Source organism: Elephas maximus, chromosome 8 (genome assembly GCF_024166365.1).
Source record: "Elephas maximus indicus isolate mEleMax1 chromosome 8, mEleMax1 primary haplotype, whole genome shotgun sequence".
Classification (NCBI taxonomy): Eukaryota; Metazoa; Chordata; class Mammalia; order Proboscidea; family Elephantidae; genus Elephas; species Elephas maximus.
In genome coordinates this window covers 64,988,504-65,011,893 of record NC_064826.1, presented here as the reverse complement: position 1 = coordinate 65,011,893, position 23,390 = coordinate 64,988,504, and the positions used below count along the sequence as shown (strand labels likewise).

General features: G+C 38.2%; 1 protein-coding gene and 1 pseudogene across 11 annotated transcripts in view; both read right to left on the bottom strand.

Moving 5' to 3' along the window:
• PPP1R9A (protein phosphatase 1 regulatory subunit 9A) overlaps nucleotides 1-23,390 on the bottom strand; it is a 364,328-nt gene that overhangs the window by 166,003 nt on the left and 174,935 nt on the right. The window lies entirely within an intron of this gene.
• Nucleotides 3,421-7,483, bottom strand: LOC126082084 (uncharacterized protein C3orf38 homolog; annotated as a pseudogene).

The window sequence follows — 23,390 nt, the reverse complement described above, 5'->3', positions numbered from 1 at the left end:
TTGAAAGAGATGCATACGTTATCAAGTTCATCTAATATAATAAAAACTGATTATCTTCAATTAAATTCAATTATTAAGTATCTAAACAGTGCCTGAAAAAAAATCTGAAGTGTTCTCAAAAATCTTAAAATTTAAGAATAAGGGACTTTTTTTTTAACATATAGAAAAGATTATAATAAAATAAAAAGCAGAACAGAATGTCAAAGATGAGAGAAATCATGTCTATTGCCTACAAAGCTGGCCCTGCTAATTCAGCTGTGCTTTGCATTCAGATTATTGGAAAACTGTCAATGTGTGTATGTTATATATAAAAAAATATATATAGTAACCTAGGAACACACACTGCCTACACAGAAGTGGGAAGCCCTGGTGGCACAGTGGTTAAGAGCTTGGCTGCCAACCAAAAGGTTGGCAGTTTAAATCCCCAGCCGCTCCTCGGAAACCCTATAAGGGCAGTCAGTTCTACTCTGTCCTATACGGTCACTATGAGTCGGAATGGACTCGATGGCAAACAACAACAGACAAAAACATGTATTTACTGCTTTTCAAAAACACTAACACTTGTTAAGATTACAGCGCAAGATGGCTAAGGAAGTGAACTTTAAATATGCAAAAAAAAAAAGTTAGCTGGGATTTGGGTCTCACATGCCCTGAAAATCAGTGGTTGGTTGCTTGGAAATTATTCCATTAATGTTTGCCACTGGGCTCCTTCTGCTAATATGTCTGAGTGTTTGATTATAAAACAAGGGTTTAGACGATATTCACTTTGGAACATAGCTCAATTTTGTTAGAATACACTGTTTCTTTCTTTAAAAATTTTGAAAAGTAAATATGGGATAACTGTTAGAAATAAATTAACACCTTCCTGATATATTTCCAAGATCTAAAAATGCTCTGAGTCCAGTATAACCAGTACAGCACTAACTGCTCTGACAGGGATCACAATAGAGGATCCCGGACAGAGCTGGAGAAAAATGTAGAACAAAATTCTAATTCAAAAGGAAAGGCCAGACTTTCTGGCCTGACAAGACTGGAAAAAGCCTGAGAGTATGGTCCCTGGACACCCCTTCAGCTAAGTAATAAGGTCACTCTTGAGGTTCACCCTTCAGCCAAAGATTGAATAGGCCCATGGAACAAAACAAGGCTAAAGGGGCGCACCAATGTCGTAAAACAGTATGTGTCCTGTTTAATGAGAAACTAGTTTGTTCTGTAAACATTCATCTAAAGTACAATTTAGAAAAAGAAAAAAAAATGCTCTGTTATCGAAATATTCTTCTCCAATCAGGCTGGTTTGTAAAGTTCATTTGTGCTCATTATTTTATTTAAAATAAAAACAAATCTATAAAGCAAAAAATAAAATAAAATAAACTCTAAGATAGCATATAGGAAATGGTATGTGACACATATAATTTTGGAGGCATCTAGAAATAAGACTATCACCATTTCATTCTGTAGACAAGAAATAATGTAAGATACTTTTAATCTTCAGCTTGCTTATACTTGGGTAAATTATGTGAGCATCTAGGAAAAATATATAAATAATTGAAAAAGGAAAATCAGAATTCATTATTTACAGATTAAACTATTGTATACCTAGAACATCCAAGAGGCTTAACAGAAAAACTATTAGAAATAATCAGAGTTAATAAGGTAACAGGATAAAAAAAAAAATCAATATACAAATAAAATATCAAGAGCTTTAGAAAATGTAATCCAAAAAACCCAGAAACTATAAAATACCCAGGAATAATTAGCTATAAGTGTGCAAGAACTTCCTTCTCAATAAAGCATAGCCAAAAAACACAAAATACCCTGAATAAATGAATAAATATAACGCCACAGTCTTAAGATTAAAAGCCTTAAGATTATAAAGATGATCATGCTCAAAATTACTGTAATAAATGTCTGTATCTCATTTAACATACAAATTCAAGGCAATCAAAATTAAAGTCTTACCCAGGTTCTTTTCATAGAAACTAACAAGGCGCTTGAAAAAGAATTATGGAAACAGGTCATATGAGATAGGAAAACATACAATCAAAACCACATTTAAAAGATAATACAGTTTTGGCCTTGAGAAAGTTTTGTTTTGTTTTGTTTTTTTAAAGCAGCCATAAAATTTACTTTATTTTGGTTAACTGCCTAAAACTTTATTACCTAACAGTAAGACAACTGTAAATTAAATCTAAACAATACACTACTCTTACAGAAGGCACGAGATTTCCCTCCTTTATTAAGTTCTTATTTTAGAACACGTCAACTCTCACTCCTAAGAGGCATGGAATTAAAAAAACAAAAAAGGTGAGTTTTCGCCTCCTGCTTCCAACATTCATGTATCAATCACCCTAGATGATCACGAGCAGAGCTAAAGGTAAAACTTAACATGTACAATACATTATCACAATTGTCCAGTTGAATTTTTTGTCTAAATGGCACTTCTGTAAATTAAAATTACCAATTAAATCCAGTTGCTGGGTGAAAAGGATTTTGAACTTCAAAGCAATTATGAAATTAATCTGGAAACTCAATGTTCTAACTCAAACACAGCACCACGAATTAGAAGTCAATTCCTAATAATTCTAATTTATGATGTGGATGTATATATACACATATATATGCATATGTTATAAATTTGTGGGTTTTTTGTCACCTCTTCCAAGATTAACAAAGAGGAAGATGAGTAATCTATTTAAAAGTTTTTTGTACAAGGTGCTAATATAGATGGTCTATGAAACTGTTAACTGAAGCTTAGGTAAGAATAAGGTCAGTTTGGGGAACAGCATTTATCATTGCCCTAAACAGTTCAGGAAATGTTAGATTATAAAATATATTTAGCTTGAACTACAGCGGATAACTGAAAAATGTTTCTCAACTTTTTAAACAAGTAAATTTTTCTCTACCTGCTAAATCATTGGATTTTTTGCACGAAGAATGTCATGTCATTCAAGTTTTCTAAAATTAGAATTTTGAGTTTACATTAAACACCTTCAAAATATTTCATCTTTTTTTAAACAATACTGTAGTGACATGCATTTGGAAAACATCTAATTATCTAGATTTAGATAAAAACAAACAAGAAACTTAAGAAGTGAAACCCTGAACACTATTAATCCTTTCCTACTTGAAAAGTACAGATATTACAATATTCACTAAGTAAAATGAAAGGATTACCTGGTTTCTAAGGCACACCATTAGCTATAACACCTAAAGTGGGACTTATCTGATGAACCGAATTACGTTCTCAGAACATCTTCTGCAACTCTTGTAGAAACAGACAAGTATTCACAAGTCGATCCACAGTCAAGAAAGGTATTTCAACTAAAACATGTCAGTTCTAACACCTGAAATCAATCAGACATTACTGACGCGAGATTTGGAAGAGTTTCTGTATAGAAGATTTTTTATGACGACATATGATGCTCAGTGTTTTAGAGGTAAACTCAGTTCTCTTTTGTTCAACAATGCTTCGTTTCCAGTACATAAAGCTTGGTCTCCAGTTCCACTACCCACTGTCTGCTTTCCATTAAAGTCATATTCATTGGTACCACATAAAATGATTACATTATAAAAGGCTTCTAGATCACTTGGCTCAAACATAATAGCTGGTTTCTATAATGTTCCACCCCCACGTGTGTGTCAGTTTGTCGTACCGTGGGGGTTTGTGTGTTGCTGTGATGCTGGAAGCTATGCCACCGGTATTCAGATACCAGCAGGGTCACCCATGGAGGACAGGTTCCAGCTGAGCTTCCAGACTAAGACAGACTAGGAAGAAGAACCTGGCAGTCTACTTCTGAAAAGCATTAGCCAGTGAAAACCTTAGGAACAGCAGTGAAACATTGACTGATATAGTGCTAGAAGATGAGCCCCCCAGGTTGCAAGGCACTCAAAAGATGACTGGGGAAGAGCTGCCTCCTCAAAGTAGAGTCGACCTTAATGACGTGGATGGAGTAAAGCTTTCGGGACCTTCATCTGCTGATGTGGCATGACTCAAAATGAGAAGAAACAGCTGCAAACATCCATTAATAATTGGAACCTGGAATGTACGAAGTATGAATCTAGGAAAATTGGAAATCATCAAAAATGAAATGGAATGCACAAACATCAATATCCTAGGCATTAGTGAGCTGAAATGGACTGGCATTGACCATACTGAATTGGACAATCACATAGTCTACTATGCTGGGAATGACAACTCAAAGAGGAACGGTGTTGCATTCAACATCAAAAAGAACGTTTCAAGATCTATCCTGAAGTACAAAGCTGTCAGGGATAGGATAATATCCATACGCCTACAAGGAAGACCAGCTGAATTTTGCAAGACCAATGACTTCTTCACTGCAAACACCTTCTTTCACCAACATAAACGGCGACTGTACACATGGACCTCACCAGATGGAACACACAGAAATCAGATTGACTACATCTGTGGAAAGAGACGATGGAAAAGCTCAATATCATCAGTCAGAACAAGGCCAGGGGCTGACTGTGGAACAGACCATCAATTGCTCATATGCAAGTTCAAGCTGAAACTGAAGAAAATCAGACCAAGATCACGAGAGCCAAAATATGACCTTGACGCATTGAACACTAGTGACCAAAGACCAGATGAGTTGTGGAATGACATCAAGGACATCATCCGTGAAGAAAGCAAGAGGTCACTGAAAAGACAGGAAAGAAAGAAAAGACCAAGACGGATGTCAGAGGAGACTCTGAAACTTGCTCTTGAGCGTTGAGCAGCTAAAGCAAAAGGAAGAATTGATGAAGTAAAAGAACTGAACAGAAGATTTCAAAGGGCCTCTCAAAAAGACAAAGTAAAGTATCATACTGACATGTGTAAAGAGCTGGAGATGGAAAACCAAAAGGGAAGAACACGCTCAGTGTTTCTCAAGCTGAGAGAACTGAAGAAAAAAATTCAAGCCTCGAGTTGCAATACTGAAGGATACTATAGGGAAAATAATAAACGACGCAGGAAGCATCAAAAGAAGATGGAAGGAATACACAGAGTCATTATACCAAAAAGAATGAGTAGATATTCAACCCTTTCAAGAGGTGGCATATGATCAGGAACCGATGGTACTGAAGGAAGAAGTCCAAGCTGCTCTGAAGGGACTGGCGAAAAACAAGGCTCCAGGAATTGATGGAATATCAATTGAGATGTTTCAACAAACAGACACAATGCTGGAGGTGCTCACTCATCTATGCAAAGAAATATGGAAGACAGCTTCCTAGCCAACTGAGTGGCAGAGATCCATATTTATGCCTATTCCCAAGAAAGGTGATCCAACCGAATGTGGAAATTATGGAACAATATCATTAATATCACACGCAAGCAAAATTTTGCTGAAGATCATTCAAAAATGGCTGCAGCAGTATATCGACAGGGAACTGCCAGAAATTCAGGCTGGTTTCAGAAGAGGACATGGAACCAGGGATATCGTTGCTGATGTCAGATGGATCCTAGCTGAAAGCAGAGAATACCAGAAGGATGTTTACCTGTGTTTTATTGATTATGCAAAGGCATTCGATTGTGTGGATCATAACAAACTATGGATAACACTGCGATGAATGGGAATGCCGGAACACTTAATTGTGCTCATGAGGAACCTTTACATAGATCAAGAGGCAGTTGTTCGGACAGAACAAGAGGATACTGATTGGTTTAAAGTCAGGAAAGGTGTGTGTCAGGGTTGTATCCTTTCACCATACCTATTTAATCTGTATGCTGGACAAATAATACGAGAAGCTGGACTATATGAAGAAGAACGGGGCATCAGGATTGGAGAAAGACTCGTTAACAACCTGCGTTATGCAGATGACACAACCTCGCTTGCTGAAAGTGAAGAGGTCTTGAAGCACTTACTAATGAAGATCAAAGACCACAGCCTTCAGTATGGATTACACCTCAACATAAAGAAAACAAATATCCTCACAACTGGACCAATGAGCAACGTAATGATAAATGGAGAAAAGACTAAAGTTGCCAAGGATTTCATTTTACTTGGATCCACAATCAACAGCCATGGAAGCAGCAGTCAAGAAATCAAAAGATGCATTGCACTGGGCAAATCTGCTGCAAAGGACCTCTTCAAAGTGTTGAAGAGCAAAGATGTCACTCTGAAGACTAAGGTGCGCCTGACCCAAGCCATGGTATTTTCAATCACATCATATGCATGGGAAAGCTGGGCAATGAATAAGGAAGACTGAAGAAGAGTTGACGCCTTTGAATTGTGGTGTTGGCAAAGAATATTGAATATACCATGGACTGCCAAAAGAATGAACAAATCTGTCTTGGAAGAAGCGCAGCCAGAATGCTCCTTAGAGGCAAGGATGGCGAGACTGCGTCTTACATATTTTGAACATGTTGTCAGGAGGGATCAGTCCCTGGAGAAGGACATCATGCTTGGCAGAGTACAGGGTCAGCGGAAAAGAGGAAGACACTCAACGAGGTGGACTGACACAGTGGCTGCAACAATGAGCTCAAGCATAACAACGATTGTGAGGATGGCGCAGGACCGGGCAGTGTTTCGTTCTGTTGTGCATAGGGTCGCTATGAGTTAGAACTGACTCGACGGCACCTAACAACAACATCAACATAATGTTCCAGGAGCAATGGAACACTCTCTAACAATTCTCAGGTTGATAAATTTGATTTTCCAAGTATTTTCCACAAAAGGTCAGCATATGGGTCCAAAATTTGTTTAAAAATGCCCAAACAAGTGTTCCCTTGGTGGACAGTCTCAGCACTCCAACCATAACTAACCCATGGGAAGAGGAAGCACACGTCATTCCATAGGAATCTAGGTTGGGGCTGAGAAAAAGAAATTCTTCTTTCACTAGTGATAACAAATGGAGGCTCACAATTTCTGTTCATGGTAGTCTACACATTTTGTTGCCATGTGTTGTAATAAAACCTAAGCTTGACATCATGCCAGAAGTGGTGTGTTCCGCATTCATCTTGAGGTAGTCCCAGAAAAGGGTTCTAAGAATTAAGAGGCTCACAGAACCAGTGACGGAATTCTGCTAATTGTCAAAAATCAACTTTTCAGCTTTTTTTATCTTCTTCCTCCCGTTTCTGAAAGAGTTGGATGTCTTCTCTCTTTGTCATTGGCTCTGGTGTTTCAGTTTCAGTTGTGATTGCTTTTTTCAATAACCTTTTGAATACTGAAAAAGATTATCTTTCAGTAGGTGGAGATATAACCAGTTAACAAGTACTTAAATATTATTTATTGGTGGACTTTTTTATACTTCAGAAGTTCTTCTACACTTTGACAGCAGACTAATATTACACAAATGGCATCTTCGTGGTCCTTAGGCTGCACCAGGTGGTTGGTGATGGTGTCACACAGGGCCATGATCTCATTGTTCTACAACAGGCCGAGCAGATTACCACAGCCCTCCATCTCTGGCTGAGCCCCAATATCTCAACCCCAAAAAAGGCGGCAATAATGTTGTCGCTTGCAAGTCAGACCGATTTTATACTCTATTCTGTTCCACTGATCTATTTTTCTACTTAAACTAATGAGAGTGATCTATTGAGTAAATGGTATGCAGAAAACGAAACTAGCTATCCATCTGAAAAGAATATTCCTATTTCATATCACTAACTAAAATCAAGAGCAGTTAGGAATAAAAAGATTTATAAACTATGAAGATACTAAAAGAAAATATAAAACCAAAACCCACTGCTGTCAAGTCAATTCTGACTCAAATCAACCCTATACGACAGGGTAGAACTGCCCCCACAGGGTTTCCAAAGCTGTAATCTTTATGAAAGCAGACTGTCACATCTTTCTCCTATGGAGTGGCTGTTGGGTTCAAACCGCTGACCTTTTGGTTAGCAGCTGAGCACTTTAGGACAACGTTTAACTAATTTAGGCTATAAAGAGCCTCAATAAAAAGTCACAGATCCTAGAAGTCCTAAAGGAAATGAATAAATTATTCAACTTTAAAAAAAAAACAAAACTGCTGTACAACAAAATATACCATAAAGAAGTCATGAAAAAAAAAGTCAAAGATTAGGAGGAAATATTGCTTCATCAACTCAAACAATTGCATATATAAATAACGAAAAAGGAAACTGATAATTTAACAAATTAACTAATATCTAATAAATACTATAAAGATGCTCAGCTTCATTAAAAAATAAGCAAACGCAAATTCAAACAAGTACTGTTTTGGGAGAACCACGTATTCACCCAGAAAAAGTGATTTAAAAAAAAAAAAGACCAATAACATCCAGTGTTTGTGAGGATACAGGGAAAAAGATATACTTTGAAAAGTACAGGGAAAAAAACAGAATTTGAATACAGCTATCAGCATTTTATCAGAACTCTAGTGGTGCAGTGGTTAAAGAACTCAGCTGCTAACCTAAAGGTCAGCAGTTTGAACCCACCAGTTGCTCAGCAGGAGAAAGATGTGGCAGTCTGCTTCCTTAAAAAGTAGGTTTACAGCCTTGGAAACCCTACGGAGCAGTTCTGCTCTCCTACAGGGTCGTGCTCTCCTATGAGTCAGAATTGACTCAACGACAGTGGGTTTTGGGGTATCGACATGTCATATGTGACCTGATAATTCCACATCTATTTGTATAAATACTTCCAAATGTGCACAAAGATGTACGTACAAGGAAATTCACTGCAGCACTGTTTGTGACCCAAAGTGAGAAATTACCTAATTATCCACAAATACAGAAAATAGCTTAATAAATATGACATATCCAAATACATAATTCTATGCAGTGGTTAAAAGAGCTACCTCTACTGACATGGAAGACTTTCCAATACACACATTAAAAAAGATTAAACAAAAAGACCAAATTGCAGAGCAGGGCGTGTGTGTACAGTATATCCCAATTTTAACCTAATTTAAAGATCTCCTAAAGTCCCTAGCTACGCAGCTCTTTTCAAATTGTAAAATAACTCTAAGCTTCAATTTCCTTATTTAAAAAATGGCTAAAATAATAATTCCTACTTCATAAAGTTGTTGTGAAAATGAAGAGATAATCCCTGTAATTATGCCTGGCTCAATGTGTGAGGAGAAAAAGTTTTCCCAAGGTAATGTAAAAGATAGTAATATTTCCCCAGACACCTACCATTCATTTCATACTCTTCTCTATTAACAAGTTTTGAATATTTCATTCACTATTATGCTCAATGTCCTTTAAACAAAAATCTACATAGCAAATTTGGTATTAGATTGTAGACTGGCCTCCCAAAATCCCTACATGTGCCCAGAGCAATGACTATCATTAGACAATGGTACATCAGCTCCTATGCTTTCTTTCCGTGTTGCCTTGATCAAGAAGAATCTCAGCAATGAAAGGAAAACTGAGGTAGGTAAACATAGCTTCTCTTTCAACTATATGGTCTTGATTCTTTCAATTTTCTTACAATCTTTCTATTATTTTTATGTACATTACCTCAGTAATATCTTTGCAAAATATGAATTATGAATTAATCAAAAAAAATCAGATCCTCATCATGATATTATTGCAACACCATAATGCCTAAAGGCCAATAGCATCCAGAACCCTAATATTCAAATATATATATACACACATATATACACACACATATATACATATAGGTTTTTGTTGTTGTTGTTTAATTTTGTTCAGCTACCTTGACATTGTTTCTGTGCTATTTCAGTGACAAAAGCAAACAACAGGATGTTTAAATTTAAGACTTCTTGTTTTGGAGCCAACAAGAGATATTCTGTTCCTTGATCAAAGAAAACAAAGCAAGACCTCATCCGTCGCTTTACAGCAGACAAAGCTTTCAGGGATAATAAGTTTAGAAACATAGTTAGCAATGACATTTCTGACAGTGCAACCCAAAGCCATAAAAAACAAAGTAAAAAATTAGCTTATTAAAGGATTTCAACTAGAGTCACTACCTTATTTACAACTTACATATTTGTAATTTGGGCTACAACACTTTTTCCAAAACAACAGCAATACTTTTCCAACAATAAGAAAAAAAAAATCTCTTATTTCCTCTACTTCTTTGGGACACATTTTCTTTAATCAATGTAAGTCAAAATAAATTCAGCATTTTCTGTAAATATTGACTGGAAGGAATCGCCCACAATGCTTCCACAAGGTCTCAGATCCGGCTGAAGTCTGGGTTCTGCTTAGTCTTCCTGACACATGAAAGATGGAAAATGTTCCAGAGTCTACCATGCTGTGTCTCAGATGATGGCTTGGCACAGTGTGCTCCTGGAGATAAGCCAAGCATTCACATGCTTCCATAAGCAGGATACACTCCTCACAACCATCCTTGGCAGGAGCTCACCTTCACATAATTGTAATGGTTCTGCTAAAGAGAACTCTAAATTGAAAATAACAGGAGGCAAGGAGAAGACAGTCCATGTCTTAAAATTTAAAAAACAAAATTGGCAATAAACCATCCTGAGAAAAGAGTATCCCAACAGTCCTAGAGTAATGCATAACCTTAACTTTTTTTTTTTTGCCAAAAACCAATAAGCCAGTTCAAAGACTTGCAATAATAAATAATAAGGGCTATCATTTCTTCAAGGGCTAGTGTCTGCCAGGGAGTATGTTAGGTACTTGCTGGGTGGGAGCTGAAGTAAGCTAAACTGGAGTTCGCAAGTATCAGGCATTTTGGAATAAACATTGGTAGTCTCCAAAGATTCAAAATAGGTGAGGGCTTTAGTCCTCCCTTCTAGTGAACAAGCAGAACCTGAACCTCCTAAGCTCTGTGAAGTTGACTGGCTACTTATGCCTCTGTGGGCTCAGACGCTCATGTGCAAAATAAGAAAGGAACACTAATCCTGACACCCAGGCTTCTGGGTTATAGGAGTCTTAATCAAAACTCCTGTCACTACAGATTACTGTGATGACAACTCTTTGACTACTTACACCTACTTTTAGATGGTACTTAATCAAAAGCATAAATGCTTATTCACATAAAAACTACCCGTTCAGATTTAACATTACCACATAATATTGATGAAATCCTGTGTAGCCTCTGACGAATGGCTCACCTAAGATGGATATTTCCATCCAAATCGTATCATTATATGTTTTACATAGTTAAGCTTTTATTGATTTTAACACTCCATTAGTTTCACTGATGCTTCATCCCTAATATATATAAACGGTCTAGTAAGCATTATAAGTAACAAATCATTTTTCACTGCTCTCAGTTAAATATGGCTCAGCAAGGCAGCTGAGACCCCTCTACTCAAGGAAAAGAAAACACCCATACTATTCTTTAGCAGGTAGAGGTTTCTGACAGATACCCCATTTGAAGGCACTGATGAGTGGAACGCTCTCCCTCACACACTCAAATCTACGTAATAACTCAAATCTACATAATGACTAAACAGTAATATAAAAAAAATTAGGAAGCTTAATAAGTATAAAAACTTCATCATTTGCCAGTTAAGATTAAGAAGTTGTTATTGAAGTTATTTATACTTTTTTTTATATACAGGACACTTTTATAATCTATCTGAAGAGTCAAAAGAATGGTGCCGAGTAGTTTATCTTTATATATTATCTTTTCCTCTTACTCGTTGTTGATTTTGTTTCTGCTGAGTCTCTGTTTTTTTCTTGTATTTTATTTTGGTGAGTAGGATTGTTAGTTTCCTTTGCAGTTACCTTACTATTTGCCCCTATTTCTCTAAGTTTAAACCTGACCAAGTGGGATTCATAACGGGTATGCAGGAATGGTTCACCATTAGAAAAACAATTAATGTAATCCATCCTATAAATAAAACAAAACACAAGAATCAAATGATCTTATCAATTGATGCAGAAAAGGCATTTGACAAAGTTCAACACCCATTCAGATAAAAACTCTCAGCAAAATAGGAATAGAAAGAAAATTCCTCAACGTAATAAAGGGCATTTATACAAAACCAACAGCCAGCATCATCCTAAATGGAGAGAGTCTGAAAGCATTCCCCTCGAGATTAGAACCAGACAAGGATGCCCTTTATCACCACTCTTATTCGACATTGTGCTGGAAGCCCTAGCCAGAGCAATTAGGCTAGATACTGAAATAAAAGGCATCCAGGTTGGTAAGGAAGAAGTAAAAGTATCTCTATTTGCAGATGACATGATCTTATACACAGAGAATCCTCAAACTGAAACTAATAGAAGAGTTCCGCAGAGTATCAGGATACAAGATAAACATATATAAATCACCTGAATTCCTCTACATCAACAAAAAGAACATCAAAGAGGAAATCACCAAATCAATACCATTTACAGTAGCCCCCAAGAAGATAAAATATTTAGGGACAAATCTTACCAGAGACCTATACAAAGAAAACTACAAGACACTACTGCAAGAAACCAAAAGAAACTGCCGTAAGTGGAAAAACATACCTTGCTCATGGATAGGAAGATTTAACATTGTAAAAATGTCTATTCTACCAGAAAGTGATCTATAGATTTAATGCGATTCCGATCCAAATTTTTTAATGAGATGGAGAAACAAATCACCAACTTCACATGGAAGGGAAACACGCCCCAGATAGGTAAAGTATTACTGAAAAAGAAGAACAAAGTAAGAGCCCTCACACTAACTGATTTTAGAACCTATTATACCATTGCAGTAGTCAAAACAGCCTGGTACTGATACAACAGATACACAGACCAATGGAACAGAATTGAGAATCCAGACATAAATCCATCCACATATGACCATCTGATGTTTGACAAAAGCCCAAAGTCAGTTAAATAGGGAAAAGACAGTCTCTTTAACAAATGGTGCTGGCATAACTGGATATCCATCTGCAAAAAAATGAAACAAGACCCATACCTCACTCCGTGGACAAAACAAGCTCAAAATGGATCAAAGACCTAAATATAAAATCTAAAACGATGAAGATCATGGAAGAAAAAAACAGGGACAACGTTAGGACCCCTAATACATGGCATAAATGGTATACAAAACATTATTAAGAATGCAGAAGAAAAACTGGATAACTGGGAGCTCCTAAAAATCAAACACCTATGCTCATCCAAAGACTTCACCAAAAGAGTGAAAATACTACCTACAGACTGGGAAGAAATTTTCAGCTATGGCATTTCTGATCAGCGCTTGATCTCTAAAATCTACATGGTACTGCAAAAACTCAACTACAAAAAGACAACCCAATTAAAAAATGGGCAAAGGATATGAACAGGGACTTCACAAAGGAAGACATTCAGGTAGCTAACAGATACATGAGGAAATGCTCACAGTCATTAGCCACTAGAGAAATGCAAATCAAAACGACAATGAGACACCATCTCACACCAACAAGACTGGCATTAATCCAAAAAACACAAAATAATAAATGTTGGAGAGGTTGTGGAGAGATTGGAACACTTATACACTGCTGGTGGGAATGTCAAATGGTACAGCCACTTTGGGAATCAACTTGGCGCTTCCTTAAAAAGCTAGAAATACAATTACCGTATGATCCAGCAATCCCACTCCTTAGAATATATCCTAGAGAAATAAGAGCCTTTATGCAAACAGATATATTCACTGCAGCACTGTTTACAATAGCAAAAAGATGTCTGCAACCAAGGTGCCCATCAACAGATGAATGGATAAATAAATTATGGTATATTCACACAACTGAATACTACACATCGACAAAGAACAATGATGAATCCATGAAACGTTTCATTAACATGGAGGAATCTGAAAGGCACTATGCTGAGTGAAATTAGTCAGTTACAAAAGGACAAATATTGTATGAGACCACTGTTTTAAGAACTCGAGAAATAGTTTAAACAGAGAATATTCTTTAATGGCTTCGAGAGTGGGGAGGGAGGGAGGGAGACGGGTATTCACTAATGAGAGAGTAGACAAGAACTATTTTAGGTGAAAGAAAAGACAACACAGAATATAGGAGAGGTCAGCACAACTGGACTAAACCAAAAGCAAAGCAGTTTCCTGAATAAACGGAACGCTTCAAAGGCCAGCGTAGCAGGGGCAGGGATCTGGGGACCATCTAGGTCAACGGGCATAATAAAATCTATTAAGAAAACATTCTGCATCCCACTTTGGAGAACAGCATCTGGGGTCTTAAACGCTAGCAATGGGCCATCTAAGATGCATCAATTGGTCTCAACCCAACTGGAGCAAAGGAGAATGAAGAATACCAAGGACACAAGGTAATTATAAGCCCAAGAGACAGAAAGGGCCACATAAACCAGAGACTACATCAGCCTGAGACCAGAAGAACTAGATGGTGCCTGGCTACAACCAATGACTACCCTGACAGGGAACACAACAGAGAACCCCTGAGGGAGAAGAGCAGTGGGATGCACACCTCAAATTCTGGTAAAAAGACCAGACTTGTGGTCTGAGACTAGAGGGACCCTGGAGGACATGGTCCCCAGGCCTTCTGTTAGCCCAGGACAGGAACCATTCCTGAAGCCAGCTCTTCAGAGAGGGATTGGACTGGACTATGGAGTAGAAAATGATACTGGTAAGGAGTGGGCTTCTTGGATCAAGTAGACACATGAAACTATGTGGGCAGCTCCTGTCTGGAGGGGAGATGGGAGGGCAGAGGGGGGGTCAGAAGCTGGCTGAATGGACATGAAAATTGAGAGAGAAGGAGTGTGCTATCTCATTAGGGGGAGAGCAACTAGGAATATATACCCACCCATACCCAGTGCTCTCGAGTCAATTCCGACTCATAGTGACCCTATAGAACGGAGTAGAACTGCCCCATATAGTTTCCAAGGAGCGCCTGGCGGATTCAAACTGCCCACCTTTTGGTTAGCAGCCATAGCACTTAACCACTATGCCACCAGGGTTTCCAGGAGTACATAGCAAGGTGTATATAAGTTTTTGTATGAGAGACTGACTTGATTTGTAAACTTTCACTTAAAGCACAATAAAATTAAAAAAAAAAAAAGAATGGTAACCCAGTCTATTTACGGAGACATTAGTACTGTTTAGCACTATTTCCAGTTCTCCTCCTTCTGGACACACTTTCTTATAGATGAGTGGGGCTATTTGAATAATTTTAGCCAATGGGTTCTCAGCAGAAGTGATACGTGTCTCTTTTCACTTAAGGCATTCTGTCCAGAGGAAAGAGCTTCCCGCGTTTTCTTCCTGTGTCTCTGTGATCCTGGAAGTATACATGATAGAGATGGAGCCTCTACAGAACCTAGGAACCTGAGTGACTATATCGAGCAGAGCTTCCCTTTTGACTTACAATGGGCACATAGCATGAGTGAGAAATAAACATTTGTTGGAAGATTTGGCGGTACTTTGTTAGTGAAATATAAGCTAGCCTACCTTAATGAGTCTACCATTTAAAACGACCACATACTCACTGTGAGTATGGACTGCAAAAATCCCTATTTTGGTTTAAAAAAAAATGGGGACATGAGCTGGATCTAACAGAAACCTTTCACTTCATTTTAAGGGAAAACATTAGTGACAACACCAGATAAAGAACCCAGAAAGTCTCAGAATCACTGATCACAAAAAGTATGACTGCCTACCTTCTGCTCTTCTGCCAAAGAAATCTAGTTCCAGGAGTGGAAGGGCCTCAGGAAAAGGACTAAATATCATCCCCAGCTTAGATCTTCTTCTCAGCTTTTATTCATCCTCGGCTGTGGGCATCCAGGGGTGGTTTCCACCTGTTACCTTGTTGTTGCTAGGTGCTGTCGAGTGGGTTTCGATTCGCAGCAACCCTATGTACAAAAGAACAAAAAACTGCCCCTTCCTACACCATCCTCACAATCATTGCTCTGTTTGAGCCTACTGTTGCAGTCACTGGATCAATCCATCTCCTTGAGGGTCTTCTTCTTTTTTGCTGACCTTTTACTTTACCAAACATGATGTCTTCCTTCAGGGAATGGTCCCTCCTAATAACATGCCCAAAGTAGGTGAGACAAAGTCTCTCCATTCTCACTTGTAAGGAGCATTCTGGCTGTACTTCTTCTAAGACAGATTTGTTTATTCTTCTGGCAGTCCATGGTATATTCAATATGCGTCACCAACACCATATTTCAAAGGCATCAATTCTTCTTCTGTCTTCCTTATTCATTGTCCAGTTTTCACATGCACATAGGCAACTGAAAAGACCATGGCTTGTCCTCAAAGTGACATTTTTCATTTTTAACACTTTAAAGAGGCCTTTACAGCAGATATGCCCAATGCGATATGTCATTTGATTGCTTGACTGTTGCTTCCATGGGGGTTGATTGTGGATCCATGTAAAATGAAATCCCAGACAACTTCAATATTTACTGCTTATTATGCTGTTGTTTATTGGTCCAGTTGTGAGGATTTTTGTTTTCTTTATGCTAATGTGTAATCCATACTGAAGGCTACAGTCTTTGATTTTCAGCAGTAAGTGCTTCACGTTCTCTTCGCTTTCAGCAAGTAAGGCTGTGTCATCTTTATATTACTGGTTGTTAATGGGTCTTCCTCCAATTCTGATGTCCTGTTTTTCTTCATATAGTCCGGTTTCTCAGATTATTTGCTCAGCATACAGACTGAATAGGTATGGTGAAAGGGTACAATCCTGACAGTCCTTGTTCTGTTTGAACAACTGCATATTGGTCTGGGTACAGATTCTGCATGAGCACAAGTAAGTGTTCTGGAATTCCCATTCTTCGCAATGTTATCCATAATTTGTTATGATCCACACAGTCGAATGTCTTTGCATAGTCGATAAGACACAGGTAAACATCTTTCTAGTATTCTCTGCTTTCAGCCAAGATACACTGACATCAAAATGATATCCCTCATTCCACGTCCTCTTCTGAATCTGGCTTGAATTTCTGGCAGTTCCCTGTTGATGTATGTTATAACCATTTGTGAATTACATTCAGCAAGATTTTACTTATGAGTGATGTTAATGGTATTGTTTGATAATTTCCACATTCTGTTGTATTACCTTTCTTTGGAATGGGCATAAATATGGACTTCTTATGATCAGTTAACCAGGTCACTGTCTTCCAAGTTTCTTGGCATAGACAAGTGAGTACCTCCTGCGCTGCATCTGCTTGTTGAAACATCTCAATTGGTATTCCATCAGTTCCTAGAGACTTGTTTTTTGCCCATGTCTTCAGTGCATCTTGGACTTCTTCCTTAAATACCATCAGTTCTTGATCGTATGCTACCTCCTGAAACTGCTGAATTCTGACCAATTCTTTTTGATACAGTGCCTGTGTATTCCTTACATTTTCTTTGGATGCTTCCTGTGTCGTTCTAATATTTTGTCCATAGAATCCTTCAGTATTGCAACTCAAGGCTTGAATTTTTTCTTCAGTTCTTCCAGCTTGAGAAATGCTAAGTGTGTTCTTCCTTTTTGGTTTTCTAACTCCAGGTCTTTGCACATTTCGTGATAATACTCTACACTTCTTCTTCTCAAGCTGCCCTTCGAAATCTTTTGTTCAGCTCTTTTACCTCATCGTTTCTTCTGTTTGCTTTAGCTACTCTACATTCCACAGCAAGTTTCAGAGTCTCCTCTATCATCCATTTTTGTCTTTTCTTCCTTTCTTGTCTTTTCAATGACATTTTGCTCTCTTCACGTATGATGTCTTTGATGTCCCCCCACATCTCATCTGGTCTTTGGTCAAATCTATTCTTGAGATGGTCTCTAAGTTCAGGCAGGATATACTCGATGTCGAACTTTGGCTATCGTGGACTTGTTTTACTTTTCTTCAGCTTCAACATGAACTTGTATACAAGCAACTGATGATCTGTTCCGCAGTTGGACCTTGACCTTGCTCTGACTGATGACATTGAGCTTCTCCATCATCTCTTTCCACAAATGTAGTTGATTTGATTCCTGTGAATTCCATCCGGCCAGGTCCACATGTACAGTCTCCATTTATGTTGCTAAAAAAAGGTATTTGCAAGCCACCATGGTATGACAAACTGACAGACGAGTGGTGGGCACATTACCTACTTCTCCTATATTTCCTCCTGACACAACACAAAGAGGGGCAGTTTTCAGAAGCAGTTCTCATCTAAGGACTAAAGAATTGTCAGAGGTACATGATGGAGGTACTAGGAAAAGACAAATTTCCCTGCTTACTAAAAAAAATAAGTCCTCTTAATTCATATCTTCAAAGTGTTTTCCTGATATCAATTGAAGTATTGTCAATTTTCATATGCCCAGGCATATGCACAGCATGTGTACAAAAGCCCATGATAAAATCAAGTATAAAGTATTATTTTATCAATGGTACTAACCATCTCATACCTATAGATAATCAATAGCCAAATATAACCACCCAAAAACCAAGCCCAATGCCGTCGAGTCAAATTCCGACTCATACCAATCCTGTAGAACAGCGTACAACTACTCAATAGGGTTTTCAACCGTAAATCTTTACAGAAGCAGGCTGTCACATCTTTCTCCCATGAAGTGGCTTGTGGGTTCGAACTGCCAACCTTTCGGTCAGCAGCCAAGAACTTAATCACCGGGCCACCAGGGCTCCTTATCTAAGTATAAAGGATCTTAAATCTTCAAATTTAAAATAGCTATTGTTGACTCTGTGGAAAGATATTTCAGTAAAAATTTTCACATATGTAACATATTTGAAGACTTTTAATGAAAGAATATTTCAAAATAAATAGTTTTATTAAAGTTACACATAGAAATTATTAAAGTAAAAAAATTAGAGGGCCCTATGTCCCTTGCTTTTGACAAAAGTGAATTAAATTATAATTATATATGTTGCTAAAATACTGGAAAACAGTTTTTAAAATAAGTTTAGTGTTTTCTTAAAAAAAAGTTTACTCCATTAATCAGGAAAGATTTCCCTCATAAACAAATATAATCTTATCCCACTCCAGCCAAATTTGGGCAAATTCTAAGACAGTGAAGCCCAAATTAGTGAGTTTTTCCCAGTAGACAATTAACAGGAAACTTGGTGATGCTACAGATGTTCATGTTTTTCTTAGTATTTTCAAATTATTATAAACAAACATATCCATGAGAAATTAGCAATGGGTTCTTTTAGCACCACCAGACTTTCAGTTTAAATTGGGGATATACAAACTAACAACTGGTGGTCAGCATGAAGTAAGTTGGTAGCCTTGGTTTAGCTCCCATTGGACAGGTGTCCTTACCACAGAAAAATTTAACAAATTAGTAGCAATTGACACCTTTTTTTGAAGGGGAGTGGGCAATTGCCCATGAGGAATAACTGATTTCTTGTTTCCAGAAGTTAACGTACAGATGCAAGTCAGTTTTTGTTGCGTTTGTCTTAGCAGTTGGTATTTGCTTCATCTTTCTCTGCGCTTCTAAGCCCCATGGAGAAAGCTTATTCTGAATCGTCTAAACAGGAAAACAAATGCAAGGGGAGTACTATAAGGTATGAGGGTGAGGTTAAAGAGGAAAAGCAGGGGAAGGACATGGGCCACACCCAAGAGGGTCTGAGACCTTCTCTTGAGTCTGGGGAGGGAAAGCAGGATTTCTGGGTTCAGCAGGTACATAAGTTTACACTCCCCCATGCAAAAGCTCCAAGGATGACCACGCCTCTGATGGCAAGCCAAAAGGGTACCATAAGAGCTAAACACTAAACTCTGAGGTCTTGTGAACCTTGGAAAGAGCACCCTAGTTCCAGAATTTTGCTGAGAAACAGAGTAAACTAGCTTTGAATGGAACTTGACTATTTGTTCAAGGAGATGATCAAAAGGAACAGTGTGGGGTCAAGCAGAAGGGCTCTGACCACAGTGAAACTTTGTAAAATTCCCAGGAATTGGTATTACCCAGGAAGAAAACACCAAAACATGGATGAGACTAAATTACCAGTCAAACAAGTGGGTGAGGATATTGAGCAGGTTAACTTCAGTGCAGAGAAGAAAGTCATGTGATGTAAAGCATGTTAGTGGTGAGTGAACTAAAGTTGATTTCTACTCCTTAGATAAAAAGCGTTGAAAACTGGACACTTCACACTGATTATGACAGTCTTTTGACATGTAAACTTGACTTGGCTACAGTACTCAGTTATACAATCAAACACTGACCTAGGGGTTAACGTAAAGGTCTTTTGTACATGGGTTTAACGTCCATAATCAGCTGACTTTAAGCAAGGAAGATTATCCTAATTTGGATGTGCACTATTCAATTAGTTGAAAGATCCGAAGAGCAAAGCTGAGGCTTCCCTGATGAAGAAGGGATTCCATCTGTGGATAGCAGCTTTAGCTGGTTCCCAAGAATTCCAGCATCCCCTTCCTGATAACTTGCTCTATGGAGCCAGCCCCCATATTCACATAAGCCAATTCTTTACTATAAATCTCTTAAATATATTTTCTACTGGTTCTGTTCCTCTGATTGAGCCCTGACTTATATACTTGTGCCTCAACCCCTCATTGTAGGATCAGGTGCAGTTATTTAGAGCAGTAGTTTTTCAAACTGCTGACTGTGACCTATACCAAAAAACCCTCTGCCATTGAGTTGAGTCCAACTCATAGTGACCTTAGAGGCCAGAAAAGAACTGTCCCATAGGGTTTCCAAGGCTGTCACTCATTAGAGAAGTAAACTGCCACATCTTTCTCCCATGACTGTGACCTGTGACCTGTAGGGGTTGTAAAATCAATGTAACGGGTCATGAACAACATTGACAGAAGTTAAATAGAAAACATTAGAAAATATCAACATTCGTTACAAGGAGTAAGAGTACATATTTACTTTAAAACTTTCTATTTCAAATAAACACATACATATGTATGTACCATGTCTCAAAGTACAATGGTTATGATTTAGAGCCTAAAGAAACAGTAGCACTTGAATGGTTTTTAAAAAATCTAATCTACACAGAAATTCCCATTTAATTTACATTCTATTCTTAAAAGTCAAAGCAGGGAATACAGACTTTTTAGACTACTGAGCCCATGAACGATGACTTCAAGTGCAGAAATAATTACCCTTCCCACTTCTTCTTCTCGAGCCCTTGAGTCTTCTTGAGCACCAGCTAAGTGGTTGACACTGTGCTCAGCATTGGGAATACCTCATTAATATCAGACCTGTGACTGTAACCAGCATAAGAGCTGTATAGAGGAATGCAGACAATGCTATGGGAGTGCACATCAGAGACATCTAAGCCTACCTGGGAGAGAGTGAAAGAGAGTGGGGAAGAAAGGATTTCCACTGAGATCCCCAAAGCAGAGTCCCCAGCCAGCTGCAGTTAGAGTCAGGAAATAGTGAGCGGGGGCAGTGAGTATGCAGAAGGCATTCTGGGAGGAGGAGTAGCTTTGGCAAGGATAGGCATAAAAGATAAGAACAGAATTATACAGAACACGAGGTAATTTCATATGGCTGAGACTGGAGTGAGGAATGAATGGTAAGAGATGAGGTCAAAGTATATAGGGAGGACTTTGTAACACATGGTCACTTGAGTAAAGTTCACTCAGGATATAGAGTCACTGAAAGCATTTTTCTTTCAGAGAAATGGAGTTTATAAAGAGGATCTGAGGGGATCAGAAATGGAGGGATAGAGGTGAGGTAGGAGCTCCAGGACTCTTCAGTCTTCACACCTCTTCGGGGACTTTGTGAGAGCCTAGGCCCTCCTGGTACTAAGCGACTTTTCCCAAAGTGCCCTGATGGTGTGGCTGGCCATTCACACAACAGCAGAAAGAAGGCAGGGAAATGTCCACACAGCCCTTGCACAGGGACTGAGAAGGAGAAAAGCAAAAGTATCAGCAATCCCACAAGGCATATGAGAAAACTAAGGTCCTGAGAACTGAAGTTCCTTTTCCAAGGTCAGTCAGGCACAACAAAGGCATGAGAGTGACAAGAATAAAGGCCTGCCTTTGCCAAACATGCCTGTAACATTTTTAGGGTGAAATTATACATAACAGATGCAAACTAAAAGCCTATCTGCAATCCTGCATGGAAGTGGTGTCTGTTTCTGCAAGAGAGAAATCATACTTGAGGTTTATAACCATCTACCAGGGGTCAAATAATACAAGAAAAGGATGCATAATTTTCTAAAATCTCAAAGAGATTCAAATGCTGATAGAACTAAAAACAAAAAACTGTTTTAGCAAGCATTTCTAATGCCAGTTGAGACTTATACAGCACAACTAAAAATTTTAATTTCTGAAAAGGTCATGAGTAAAATAAGCTTAAATTTTAAACAGCAAGCCAAGGCTAGACATCACGTGGTGGAAAAAACAAAAAAAAAAAAACAAGACTGAAGCACAAACAAGCAACTGTTAGGGAACGCATATATACACAAGGACGCTGAGGCCATGATACAAGCCCAAGCTTGTAAATCCAAGCCTGGAAGCAAAGGGAACTTTACTGCATTCTGGACAACTGTGACCCATGTTAAAATTAATCACGTTACCTCCACAAAGCAGAGGCTATTTTTTCCCTCATAAACAAACCATCCCTTCTATTTCAACCTCTCCAAGCACGATAGTCAAATATAATTGACATGTTCTGGATCATCATTGAACATGTCAACATGCAGCTAAATCTACAAGTCATATCTGCTTCATGCTTCCCTAATTTATACATGAAACCTAAAGAGCAAGAGTATGTTACAGGAAACAAGATAACCGGAAATCTTTGTCAAAACATGTGGAGAACAGTGTTGTCGCATTACTCTTGGTGTGTTTGAAGCCAAAGCAGCTGTCACTACCATTATCGTAGCATTAAGGGTCAAACTTGAGGATCACTGACCCTTGAATCACACTAACTTTGACCACGTATCTTCCAAGAGAATTGATGGCTTTGTAAATATTGTGCTAACCACCATCCTTCTTAAATCAATTGTCTCCACAACTTCGTTATCTAGAGAATAAACTTCAAACACTTTAGCAAAACATCCAAAGGGCTTCAAGGTCTGGCTGCAGCCACTACTTCCTTGCACTCACCCGATTATACAAATAAACGTCGTCGCTAGTTTGTTATATGTTTGAAAAGTTTTCTTACTTTTTTTTTTTTTTTTCTATTCAAAATATCTGTAAGTTCCTTAGGGGTGGGGTACAGTCTTATTATCCCTGAGAAACTTCATCTGCCGGTGCCTGTACTCTCCCAAGCCAAAAAAAACTGTATATAAGAGCTGAAGTCTGTCAATACCTGTGATCACATCATTTCCACCTGCCATCCTGACATCAAGCTGGTCAATGTGTGTGTGATGTGAAAATTAAAATGTTCAGATTTCCTTTAGTCTAGATCTTAGGAGTGGTGGGAAACAGTAACACAGTATGGATGTACTCAAATGTCCTTGAGTCTCTTATGAATCAATCTTGCACAGCCAAAGCACTTAGAAGCAAAGTTGAGCAAAGAATTGTGATTCATTCTTTCGTTTCGGAAGAAACCAAAAAACACTGCCCCGAAATATTGGACTTAATTTGTCGAATATTTTGAAGCCTCACTAGGACAATATCCTCTGACATTCAATGACTTCCCTTTACTCCAGAACTCTTCAAGTCCTT